Below are 11,118 nucleotides of genomic sequence, written 5' to 3' on the forward strand. Positions count from 1 at the left end.
AGAAATTGAAAATGAGTATATATACGGTACACATTTCACTAAATCAGCACCCAGTTTTCTTGTCTGCGGTTTCAAACGTTAATCGCAGTGCATTGCATTTCTGTACCGTCTGTGCGCTTCAGGCCCATATATTGGGAATAATATAGCCATAAATATAAACAACTTCATAAACAGTGTCTGTACTGCAGATTACAATAATCTGTGGCTAAAATACTGTCCAAAATCTGTGCTGTTCTGTGTCATATACTGCCCTGTATCTGAAAACTGTCTTTTGTGGACAGTAAAAAAAAACAGCGTCACAACCAGTAAGAAATCCATAAATATGAAGAAGGCCAGCACTAAGGGACGGGGAAGTGGGCGTTATGCTGATGGTTCAGGCAGAGGTCGTGGAACTGGGCGCAATGAAACTGTGCCTGTTGCCAGTGCACCAAAAAAACTAATAATAAAACCGTACCCAGCTTCATGTCCAACTTAGCTAGGCGGCGCACGACAACACTGTCCAAGTCAGACCAGTGCGAACAGTCGGTCGGTTGGCTTGATGACGATAATGCTTCCAGTCGGCTAAGCACCACCCTCTCTTCCACCAAGTCCAGTCTCTGTAGCCAAGAGTATGATCAGCCAACTCCTCGCTCAGATCATCCTTCCTCTAACCATGAAGAGGCCTGCCAAATGAGTGATCCCACACTCGGATATTCCGAGGAGCTCTTTCTCAGCTCCACTATTAGATTTGGCCCTCGCGGCCAGCATGCTTGAAAAGGGACCTGAGATATTGTGCCCTGCTTCCCAACCTCTTGAGCCTTCACAGTCTCAAGAAGATGACGGTGGTGAACGTCAATCATTAGTTCACGAGGTGGATGATGATGAGACACAGTTGTCAATCACTGATGTTGTGGTTAGGTCAAGACAGGAGCATGGTCAGAGGGAGGAAGTGGAAGAAGAGGTGTTGGACGATGAGGTCATTGACCCAACATGGGAAGGTGAAAAGCCGAGTGAGGACAGCAGTGCAGAGGGGGATGGATCCGCATCATCGCAAGAGGTTGGAAGAGGCAGTGGGCTTGCAAAAATTAGCAGTCGGCCCACAACAAACAGGCCCGCAACCGTTACACCGATCACCCCCATGCGTAAATCAACCTTAGCAAGGGGTAGGTGTTCCGCAGTATGGCGCTTTTTTGAGGAAAGTGCAGAGGACAAAAGAGTAGTAGTTTGCAACCTGTGCGGTACCAAAATGAGCCGAGGCATGAACACTAGCAACCTCACCACCACCAGCATGATCCGTCACAGGGCATCCAAGCACCCTACTAAGTGGGCCGAACGCCTGGGTCCACAATATGAGTCTGTGGGTCACACCACTGCCTCCTCTTCCCCTGTGTTACGTGCTGTCCAATTCCCTGTCCAAGACGCAGGCCTGGATGCCTCTCGCCCTGCACCTGGACCTTTGAATGAACCAGCAGCAACAAAATCCACTTCCCTGTCCCAGTGCAGCGTCCAAATGTCCATACCACAGTCATTTGAACGCAAGCGCAAATACCCACCCACAGGCCATAGCACTTAATTGCCAACTTTCAAAATTACTGGCCCTTGAAATGTAGCCATATAGGCTTGTGGACACTGAGGCCTTCCGCAGCCTGATGTCGGCCGCGGTTCCTCGGTACGCAGTCCCCAGCCGCCGCCACTATTTTTCACGGTGTGCCGTGCCCGCCTTACACCAGCATGTGTCCCAGAACATCACCCGTGCCCTGACCAATGCAGTTACTGGGAAGGTCCACTTAACCACGGACACATGGACAAGTGCTGGTAGCCAGGGACGCTACATTTCACTGACCGCATACTGGGTGAATGTGGTGGAGGCCGGGAGTGAGTCGTACCCTGGGATGGCACAGGTGCTACCCATGCCCATGATTGCGGGCCCTACGTCCATCAGGGTCTCCGCAAGCAGCTATGTTACTGGCTCCAACCCCCACTTCTCCTCCTCTTCTGCCTCATCCTCCTCCACTTCCACCTCCAGCAGCCATCAGCCATCAGTTGGTAGCTGGAAGCAGTGTAGCACTGCTGTGGGTAAGCGTCAACAGGCCGCGCTGAAGCTGATCTGCTTAGGGGGACAAACAGCACACCGCCGCAGAGCTGTGACAGGGTATTAGGGACCAAACCGAGCTGTGGCTGTCTCCACTCAACCTACAACCAGGCATGGTTGTGTCTGACAATGGCCGTAACTTCATGGCAGCCTTGGAGCTCGGCAACCTGACACACATCCCATGCCTAACCCACGTCTTAAACTTAATGGTTCAGCGGTTTATCAAAACATACCCCAATTTGCCAGAGCTACTAGTGAAGGCGCGCCGCATGTGTACCCATTTCAGCAAGTCGTCCACAGCTTCAGCCGGCCTGTCAATGCTGCAGCAGCGCTTGTGGCTTCCAGCTCACCAACTGTTGTGCGACGTGAGCACGCGCTGGAACTCTACATTCCACATGTTGGCCAGGCTTTGTGAGCAGCAGAGGGCAGTTGTAGAATACCAGCTGCAACATGGTCGTCGCCTTTCAAGTCAACTGCCACTATTCACAAGCGAGGAGTGGGCATTGATGTCTGACCTGTGTGAGGTTTAAAAAAACTTTGAAGAATCCACACAGATGGTTAGTGGCGATAACGCTATTATCAGCGTAACCATCCCACTGCTGTGTCTACTCAAACAATCGCTGCTCACAATTAAGGACGACACTCTGAATGTGGCAGACGAGGAACTGGAGGAGGACATCTCACAGGGTGATACCCAGACCACCCACAGTTCGTCTTCTCAGCACGAATTGGACCGTGAAGAGGAGGAGGAGATGGAGACTGTTGCCTCTGCTACTGAGGCTAGTACCCATGGAACTTTAATTCCATCTGTTCAGCGTGGATGGGCCGAAGAGGAGGAGCAGGAGGAGGAAGAGGAGATGGAGAGTCATCCTGATGTCGACATCTTGCCTGTTGGTACTCTGGCACACATGGCTGAATTCATGTTAGGCTGCCTTACCGCGACCCTCGCGTTATACGCATTTTATATAACACAGATTACTGGGTGTTCACCCTTCTCGACCCCCGCTACAAAGAAAACTTCTCATCTCTCATTCCTGTGGTGGAGAGGACGAGTAAAATATGCAATACCAGAAGGTACTTGTTGAGAGATTGCTCCGGAATTTTCCATCTGACAACGCTGGCGGCAGAGTCAGTACTTCCTTAGGCAACCGGGGAACACACAGCAGTTCCAACAAAGGCAGGGCAACACTCTCCAAGGCATGGGACACTTTCATGACACCCCGCCAGCAACCTCACCCTGAAGCACGGCCTAGTGGTACAAGGAGGGAAAAGTTTTGGAAAATGGTGAAGGAATACATAGCAGACCGTGTCAGCATCCTAAATGATCCCTCAGTGCCTTATAACTACTAGGTGTCCAAGCTGGACACGTGGCACGAACTTGTGCTCTACGCCTTGGAGGTGTTGGCCTGCCCTGCCGCCAGCGTTTTGTCTGAGCGTGTATTTAGTGCTGCTGGTGGCATCATAACAGATAAGTGTATCCGCTTGTCCACTGGCAATGCTGACAGGCTGACTCAGATAAAAATGAACAAGGCCTGGATTTCCCCTGACTACTCCACTCCACCAGCGGAATGCTGAGCTAATGAGGAACAAACACGCAATTTAAATGTATGCTTTACAATATACTCAATCCACAAGATTCAGATGCACCCTTTTCCCCTCCAAAAAAGGGTATACGGTATGTTTGAATCTTGTTTATTCCTCCTCCTCCTCCTGTTCCAAACAGTATATATGCCCTCAGTACAATGTTTCATACGGTCTGCTCACCTGTAGGCCCTCACTCCAATATTTCATATGGTCTGCTCACCTGTAGGCCCTCACTACAATGTTTTATGGGGTTCGCTCACTTTCAGGCACTCATCTCCAATGTTTCATACGTTCTGCTCAGCTGTAGGCCCTCTCTCCAATGTTTCATACAGTCTGCTTACCTGTAGGCCCTCACCTCCAATGTTTCATACGGTCTGCTCACCTGTAGGCCCTCACTTCAATGTTTTATGGGGTTTACTCACCATAAGGCCCTCACTACAATGTTTTATGGGGTTCGCTCACCTTCAGGCCCTCATCTCCAATGTTTCATACAGTCTGCTCAGCTGTAGGCCCCCACTACAATGTTTTATGGGGTTCGCTCACCTTCAGGCCCTCACCTCCAATGTTTCATACGGTCTGCTCAGCTGTAGGCCCTCACTACAATGTTTTATGGGGTTTGCTCACCTTCAGGCCCTCACCTCCAATGTTTCATACTGTCTGCTCACCTGTAGGCCCTCACTTACAATGTTTCATATGGTCTGCTCAGCTGTAGGCCCTCACTACAATGTTTTATGGGGTTTGCTCACCTTCAGGCCCTCACCTCAAATGTTTCATACGGTCTGCTCAGCTGTAGGGCCTCACTACAATGTTTTATAGGGTTTGCTCATCATAAGGCCCTCACTACAATGTTTTATGGGGTTAGCTCACCTGTAGGCCCTCATGTCACGGATGTAGTAGGGGAGAACACCAAAAGACAACAAGAAGGAAGGGGAAAGACACTAGGCTTCACCGCTAGGGAAGGAAAAGGGGCACCACCTATAAAACCCTGCTCCTGGCCTTAACTCCTATCCGTATGGGCACCTCTAGATGGTCGAGATACCCATACACAGGAACCTAGAAAACCCTGGTGACCCTTGGATGCCCTAAAGATAATGACAGGGCAGAGACCACCCGTTCCTTCCCTGGTGAAGGAACTAGCGTCTCACTGAGGCCTAGTAAACAACCAGGGGGAGATACAAAACACAACAAGCGGAACACTTAACTTCTGAGGATGATGGATGAACAGGACTCCAACAAGAACCACACTCCAGCTCTTTCAAAACCAAATGAAGCTATCCCAAGCAAGAAGTGATGGGTAAAGTCAGACTAAATAGGGATGGGTAAAGGTCACATGATCCACACCTGAACAGGAGGTGTGGACATACCAGCAACACACAGACAAAGTGAAACCAAAAGAGGCTGTCAGATTACTAATGCGCAGATAATCTTTCAGACCTTCTGAGACCCGTCACAGATGTTACGTCTCACCTCCAATGTTTCATACGGTCTGCTCAGCTGTAGGCCCTCACTACAATGTTTCATACGGTCTGCTCAGCTGTAGGCCCTCACTACAATGTTGTATGCGGTTCGCTCACCTTCAGGCCCTCATCTCCAATGTTTCATACGGTCTGCTCAGCTGTAGGCCCTCACTACAATGTATTATGGGGTTTGCTCACCTTCAGGCCTTCTCCTCCAATGTTTCATACGGTCTGCTCACCTGTAGGCCCTCACTCCAATGTTTCATACAGTCTGCTCAGCTGTAGGCCCTCACCTCCAATGTTTCATACAGTCTGCTCACCTGTAGGCCCTCACTACAATGTTTTATGGGGTTTGCCCACTTTCAGACCCTCACCTCCAATGTTTCATACAGTCTGCTCAGCTGTAGGCCCTCACCTCCAATGTTTCATACAGTCTGCTCACCTGTAGGCCCTCACTACAATGTTTTATTGTGTTTGCTCACCATAAGGCCCTCACTACAATGTTTTATGGGGTTCGCTCACCTGTAGGCCCTCACCTCCAATGTTTCATACGGTCTGCTCAGCTGTAGGCCCTCAACTCCAATGTTTCATACGTACTGCTCATGTCACGAGGGTGTCAAGAGCCACGTCTGACTCTGTTATACCCGGGGTCAGGAAGTCGCAGCGGGTGGCTGCGCGCTCTATGTCTAAAGATCACGCTGCTTCTTAATGATAGCTTTCTGTGTTTGCCTTGCAATCCTTTTTGTCTAACTCACGGATCCGTAGCGTCTTCTCCTCAGCTGTTTCTTGTCTGTCACTCCCAACCTCCTTATATTCTCCCTCCCACTTCTCTGGTTGCCAGATATAGAGCTTCCTGCCTGGACTTCTATACTGACCCACTGGAGCTGTGTAGCTGTAATTCCTGGTTGTTGTTCCAGAGCGTTACCCTTCGGATCCCTGTTGGGCTTTTTTTGTCCACTGTTGTCGCCCACCTGGGATTATATGTTTTGTCTGTATTGTCTGTCCTCTCCTTGGTGTTTTCCTTTAGTGTTAGTGGTGCGGACTAGTGTCCCCACCGCCCTATTCACTAGCTAGGGCTCATCTTAGGGAAAGCCAGGGTTTTAGGCACATGATCGGTGTATGGGTGAGAAACCCGTCTAGGGACGTCAGGGCAGTCAGGTGCCAGCCTCAAGGTGAGTTAGGGGTCACCACCTTTCCCTCTCCCTTGGACAGGGCCTTCCGTTTTCCCTCCCTTTGCGTCACATATGTGATCGGCACGCCGGTCGTGATAGCTCAGCTGTAGGCCCTCACTACATTGTTTTTTGGGGTTGGCTCACCATAAGGCCCTCACTACAATGTTTTATGGGGTTCGCTCACCTGTAGGCCCTCAACCATAATGCTTAAGAAGGTCAGCTGAGCAGCAGGCCCTCACCCGTAATGTTTTAGAGGGTAACCAGCAGGCCCTTGCTCCTAATGTTTTTTGAGGGTCAGCAGCAGGCTATTATTAATAATTTTTAAAGGGTGTGTATGATGCCCTCTTTTATGTGTAATAAAAGGTGCATTGGAGTGCTTGTTCCTTTTAATTTTTGGCAGGCCTTTTACTTAGTGCATAGGCTGTATGAGTGTAGGAGTCCCACTACCTGAACAATTGTAGCACCATGTGAATGAGGCCCTCCTTTATGTGATATAGAGGCTGTATCTCTTTTTCCTTGTAATTTTTGGCAGCACTTACACTGTATATACAATTGAATCTACAGGAAAAAATGTTTCCTAACAATTTTTCCTCTAAAAAGGATTTTGTTTTTGTGGGGACGGGGTTTTGGGCGTTTTTTGTCAGTCTGTAAAAGTGTCATACAACTCGGACAACATGGTTCCCAGCAGCGACATTGGTGTCCAAGATGCATCCAGACATGGTCCCCCTGCTGTTCCTGATCAATTTCAGAGGTGTTTCCATCACTGTCAGAGCTTTTCCTATGAACCAGGCACCCTCCCTTCATTCGAGCAGGGGGTGCCTGGTCGCCTCCCATTGACTTCCATTATACTCGGGTGCTCAGCTGAGCGCACAAATATTGCGATGTGTTCGGACCGAACACCCGAACACACAAAACACTTTGGAGCTCGCTCATCACTATTAGAGATAGATTAGCCCATGAATGCACTGGCCCTTTATGTGCTGGGAAAAGCAGACACAAGAGTGCTTTGTGGGAGCATGAACCACCCAGAACAGATCGAAGGAGGCACGGACAGAGATGATCGGCATAGAATCCGGCAGCCATGACCATCAGGAGAGGGGAGACACCTGTGGACATGGAGTGCTGGCATTGCTCTATTAAAGTTTTTATCTCTTTTTGGGATTTGTCATATGAAAATTTCTAATGTTGCTTTTACTATCACAATGTACATAGATTTACATAGGACTGACAATCAAGGCTTTCTTCATAGTTCATTCTTATATTTCCTAAACATCCCCCTTGTCCTGCTGGACCTAACAGTATATCCCACAATCTAAATTAATAAAGTCTTATCTGAAAATGTCAAAAAGTTCCAGAAATGACTTTGTTAATGTGCTTTAAAACTTGAAGCCGCTTTATAGATGTCTGATGTTTTTTGTGAGTAGCTTCACCACATAATATAACCATAAATGTGCTGGACAGGAAGCTTAATCATATAAGTACAGTAGTTCTATGTGTTAGGTCTTTCTTCCCACGTAAGAAGTAAGACATGGAGCATCTACGATCGGTAAGGTTTCTGTTGAGTCTGGTTCTCTTGTACCCAGGACCTGTATCCTCAGGTAAGTGTCTCTACAGATGAGAATACAGGGAAGAGATGTGGGATGGGGAGAAAGTTGTGACAGTTTCTTAAAAGGTTAACTGGAGTGGACATACACTGTTCTAAAGCCCGTATTAAGCTGTCCAATTTTTCGGCAGATGATCGCTTAAAAGCGTTCGCATGAACACTCGTTAGCGATCATCTTGCATTTTAATACTGCCACCGATTACCTTTACATTTAGAAGCGGCGGTGGATCCGCCAAAGTTATGTAGAGGCCTGTGCCTCTTCATAACTCCAGTCGATCCACCGCCAGTGCAGGGGCTTTATTAAGACTTAGTCTTTATTAAGTTGTCTTAGTCTTTATTAAGTTGTGCACTTTGGCTTGTTTTTGTACTTTTAAATTGACTTTGAACCATTTTTATTGCCCTTTTAATTCACCTTCTTTATGATATGATGTTGGTTTATGATATTGTTTCTTGTATATACTTTGTTTCATGTGGTGTCCCGCCCAATTTCTTAGCCTTTTTGGTTGGTGCTAACATGGTTAGGGACATTACCGATACGCGGCTCATCGAACACTATCGTATATACCTCCCCATAGCTCACTGACGTCATGCATCAGAGTGCGATGACACAGATCCCACCTGTATAGATTTGTACTGCTGCATGGGAAGCTCTGGGTGCGAGACTTAATCATTTTAATTATGGAAGTTTCTTTGTGGTTCCCAGTGGTGTTACTAGGGTCTCAAAAGATCCGGGTCCTAAGCACCAATGCATATGGCCCAATTCTCTAAGTTAAACAACTGCATTCCCCCCCCCCCCCCCCTAAAACACTAGCACTGAAGACATTTTCCTGTACTTGCTATACTACAGCACCTACCTGTCACATCCAGATAAGATAAGATGCCTTTATGTCACTGTACAATACAATGTAATACAATGTACAATACAATGAAATGTTGTTTGGAGCAATCCTAGATGCCATGGACAGAGGAACAAGAACTGACATTTAAACTAAAGCATTACACTAGAAAAAAAAAAAAAAAACATTGCACTAGAAGGCATTACTATTCACAGTTCACAGCATATATATATATAGCAAGAGCAAAGTAGGAAGTGCTTATGAGTATATATACACACTGATCAGACACCACTGCAGACAAGAGATCATCATGGGGTCATGAATGCAGCAGTCACTTTCAGTCTGTGGTAGTTTCTATCCTAGGAAGGGGCAATAATCTCCGAGCATTTAGGAGACTGATTGCTTTGGGGTAAAAGCTGTTCTTCAGCCTAGTGGTGCGGGCATGTAGGGCTCTAAGACGCCTACCAGAGGGTAGGGGAATGAAAAGGCTGTGGCCGGGGTGAGTTGGATCCCTGCAGATAATTTTTGCCCTGTTGCTGCAGCGAGCAGTGAAGATGTCATCCAGTGATGGTAGCTGAGTACCAGTGATTCTGCCAGCCATTCTGATGATGCGCTTGAGGGTCTTCTTGTCCTCAGAAGAGCAGCCGGAGGACCACACTGTAATGCAGTATGTGATAACAGATTCTATGGTGCAGCTGTAAAAATTGACTAGCAGCTGTTTTGGGAGTTGTGCTTTCTTCAGACTCCTCAGAAAATTAAGCCTCTGAAGGCCTTTTTTGGTAATTTCTGTTGTGTTTTTTGTCCATGACAGGTCCTGACTAATATGAACTCCCAAGAATCTGAAACTTTGAACTATCTCCACGTTTCCACCATTAATGCTAATGGTATGGTGTCCATTTCGTTTCTTCTTCCTAAAATCCAGAATTAGCTCCTTTGTTTTCTTGGTATTGAGTAGGAGGTTGTTGTTCTTCCTCCATCTCTCTAGGTTCTCAACCTCTTTCCTATAGGCTGTTTCATCATTGTTGGAGATCAGGCCCATCATTTTATAATGGTATTGGTATTGTGAATAGGTTTACAGTCATTTGTGAAGAGGAAGTAAAGGAGAGGGCTCAACACCCAGCCTTGCGGTACCCCAGGGTTTAGTGTTAAGGATGAAGAGAAGTGCTTGCCCATGCGTACGATTTGTGGTCTTTTTGTAAGAAAATCCAGTATCCAGTTGCACAGGTGTGAGCTGAGACCCAAGTTGTTCAGTTTCGTTGCCAACTTGTTGGGAGGGATGGTGTTAAAGGCCGAGCTGTAATCAATGAACAGCATCCGCACATAGCTGTCTCTCTGCTCCAGTGTGACAGCGCAGTGTGAAGGGTAAGTGAGACAGCATCCTCAGTTGACCTATGTGCTCTGTAAGCAAACTGGTCCTCCAGGGCCTCCAGGTGACGTCTCCTCCAATGTAGATCTTCTCTGTCATCATCTTCTCCATTCGGTCCGGAGAACTTCTCTCAGCCTCCTCGTCTCTGCAGAGTGTGACACACAGACATCTTAGCTTACTTACTTTTCTGTACCCACAAATACTATCCTGAAGAAAAATGAGTGCCCCTTATAGTAACAGTACTCCTCATAGTCCAACCAATAGTAATTCCCTTCTAGAATGCTCTTATTAGTAATACTGCCCCCTACTGGACCCAATAGTGATAATGCTCCACAAGAGTGCCTCCATTAGTAGAAGAGCCCTCCAGTATTAATAATACCCTCACAGAGCCCCCTGTATAAATAAGGCCCCCTATTGTTCCCCCTGTGGTAATAAAGCTCTCTACAGACCCCTCAGTAGTAATAAGGCCCCCATAGTGCTCTTAGTAGAAATAATGCGGATCTCTCCTATAGAGCCCCGAGTAGTAATAAGAACGCCTAATGTCCCCTGGATTTAAAATGCCTCCACAGTGCCCCCAGTATTCATACTGCCCCCTACTGTTATAATGCTCGCCCTGAAGCGCCCCAAGTATTAATAATGCCACCTGCAGTGCCCCCTGTAGTTATATCGCCCCCTACTGTTATAATGCTCACCCTGAAGCACCCCCAATATTTATCTGAGACTTTCTACTGCTTTTTTGCACCTAACTCGTGAGCCGACCCACGAGTATTCTAATTGCACACTATCCACTTACGCCCTGACGAATACAAAGACGCATCGCCTAATTCTTCATCTGTTGTGCGACTCTTTATAAATACTATGCAAAATAGTGGCAGGGTAATCCACTACAGAGACGGCGCGACCCTGGAGACAGGAGGGGGCAGCGGCAGAGCCGTGGGAAATTAGCGCTTCCATTGTGGAAGTGCTCATCTCTATGTATTCAACTGTATCAGCTGCGGCAGGGCACGTGAGCGACGTCTCCCTTCCCTG

The sequence above is a fragment of the Bufo bufo genome, chromosome 3 (assembly GCF_905171765.1).
Source record: "Bufo bufo chromosome 3, aBufBuf1.1, whole genome shotgun sequence".
In the NCBI taxonomy this organism is placed as follows: Eukaryota; Metazoa; Chordata; class Amphibia; order Anura; family Bufonidae; genus Bufo; species Bufo bufo.